Source organism: Panicum virgatum, chromosome 1K (assembly GCF_016808335.1).
Source record: "Panicum virgatum strain AP13 chromosome 1K, P.virgatum_v5, whole genome shotgun sequence".
In the NCBI taxonomy this organism is placed as follows: Eukaryota; Viridiplantae; Streptophyta; class Magnoliopsida; order Poales; family Poaceae; genus Panicum; species Panicum virgatum.
Genome location: NC_053136.1, coordinates 28,456,724 through 28,459,269, shown reverse-complemented (window position 1 = coordinate 28,459,269; position 2,546 = coordinate 28,456,724). Strand labels below are relative to the sequence as shown.

Below are 2,546 nucleotides of genomic sequence, written 5' to 3'. Positions count from 1 at the left end.
GCATTTTTTTTCTTTTTTTCTCCCTCCAACTTTCATAGCAAGGAAAAAATAGTTAAATGGATCTAAAAATTATGAAATTTTTTACAGAGGTCCAGTAGGTGATAGGAAAAGTATTTTAACTATGCTTTTTAGTTTGAGTTCAAAATTTTTTGAAATATAAATTTTGAAAAAGGGCTAAAATTTAAGTTTCATTGAATTTTGGGCATCAAAATGTGATCTAAAATTTACAAAATTTGAAACTTAAGATTCATTTTGAACTTAGTTTATCATGTAAATTTTATTTTACTCATGTTCCAAAAAAAATTCAAAATTTTATTAAAATACTCAAATTTGGTGCAAATTTTCCCTTTACAAACAAACATAAAATATTGCTATGGAACATCAGTCAAATAAAATTAATATGATAAAATAAATTGAGGGGAGTATTTGAATCGCGTTTGCTTGAAGCAAAATGTTCTTTTTTTTTTGAAACTTGAAGCAAAAGGTTCTAAGTTAACTAAACAGATACTAGACGAAATGTATGAGGAATCAGATCCCCTTCCCACGCTAGAAACTGATAAATGTCCTGCTCCCGACACTACTGAGTCAGGCAGTCTTGCATCATCAACAGCCACTGAAGCCCGTCCTAGGCAATCCTCGTAGGTTGTTTTGCTTGTTCTTCCAGCTCCACCACCGGGCTCTCCAATGACCTCGCATTTGCACAGAATTATCCATGTTCTCATCATCTTCATTGCCTTGAGTAATCAACACTATAATAATAGGTAATGACTTGTGTCCTAATAATAATTGCCGGGCTCTGCAATCCAAGAGCGCACGCCAGGAGGGTTACCGGCCCTCGATCGGACAGCATGTGATTTATCTTTTCAGGAAAGTTTCTTTCTCCACGATTTTCTACATTTAGAAAGTTACTTAAACGTATGTATGTATAACTTCTTTCCGACAACTATCAGATAATATTTTTTAACATAACTATTATATAATAATTTTTCAACACATCTTTTTACGATACTTATAACTTTTACACATAACTAGCACAGTACCCGTGCGTTGCTACGGGTAATATAAACTTTACTGGATCTACATGAGACTACTAACTTTGTGCTATCTCATTCCATATACAAGCCGTGCAGTGACCGCGTGAGGCACTGATTATTCAGGTTCCGAATGGAATTCTAATTGATTTTTCGGATTTCGATTGATTTGTCCAGGTTATGATTAGAATTCTGATTGACAGACCAAGAAAGCATTGCTAGCTTTAGTGCGTAGCAGTAGAGAAGAGATAGAGATAGATAAATATACCAATATGTTGCCATGAACAAAGTTTTAAGTATCAGATACGTATAGTTGCATATGTGTTAATTTATAGGGGTCTATGTGATCGAGTTGTGGACGTAGGGCTGGTCCGACTCGCATACGAGATGGACTAAGATTCACCTGTCAATGACACTAGACGGACTAAACATTTGAATCGTCGACATTGTCTGATTCAATGTTAGAAGAATTCATTTTTTTCTACAAAAATATAGCAATCTAAATTGTGTCAAATCATAATAATCACAACTGATGAGTTTCAAAAGGAAAACTACAAATATATGAACTTGTGTTGCACGGCAAAACGAATCTACTAACCTTGTGTGCTGGTTGCAGGGCACGATGGAGATCTCCGAGATGCTCGTGATGGCACCTGTGCCAACAAGGGTTGCAAAGCTCCAGCAGCAGTTCGTGGATGACGAGGATTTTCCTGAACGGCGAGGAGCTTCACTGCGGAAACACGTCGGAGATGGTCCTACTGCAATTTCGGATGTCTTTGATTGAAAACGATTCTGGACCCCTGCTACTTATGGGAACAACACCACATCGATTCTGAATTGGCAAGGACCTCTATTCCGATTTCCGAGTCAATGTGCACCTCGATCCCGACACGCAGTAGATCGATGCATCCGTTTTCAATTCCAAAGGGAGGTGCTTGCCGGCAGCAGCACCGCATGCCAGGTCCGGGAACCTTGGTGAAGGAGTAGACGGCAGGTCCGGGAACCTTGGTGAAGGAGCAGACGGGCACGCCGGTGTTAAGTTGAGGAGGGGCCGCCACCGCCGTTGCTGCGCGCCAGGGGCTGCCATGGACGGTGAGGGGCGGCGAGACGGCGTAGACATGGGCGGTGAGTGGTGGTGGCAGCGGCGGACGCAGCCGCGTGAGGCGCTCCGCCGCAGAAGAACAGCATCGAGGCGGCGGAGAGGATAGCGTTCCTGCATGGGAGAGAAAAAAAAACTGGACGGCGAGGATCTTGGGCCCAAAAACAAAAGAGGAACAGGCAGCGGGCCATGGAGGAGGCTGTGATGAGTTTGGCTCATGTAATAAAATGCGGCCCAAGTCCAAAACGGACCAAGAAAATACTCCTTGTTTTAGAAATAGATAAAGATTTTTCCAACCAACATTTTATATGACAATTTTTTTAACATGATATGTACAAAATTTTACAGATAACTTTTTTCAGTCCCCTTACTAAATGATAATTTGAAGATAACTTCCACAAAAACTTCTCACACAA

General features: G+C 40.6%; 1 long non-coding RNA gene across 1 annotated transcript; it reads right to left on the bottom strand.

Annotated features, from left to right (window-relative positions):
• Window positions 1–329: 329 nt before the first annotated feature.
• On the bottom strand, window positions 330–2,284 carry LOC120701324. The gene is made up of 2 exons (XR_005686048.1): window positions 1,880–2,284; window positions 330–1,789 (listed from the first exon to the last, which is right to left on the bottom strand). It is a non-coding gene; the product is annotated as an uncharacterized LOC120701324 (long non-coding RNA).
• Between the last annotated feature and the right edge of the window lie 262 nt (window positions 2,285–2,546).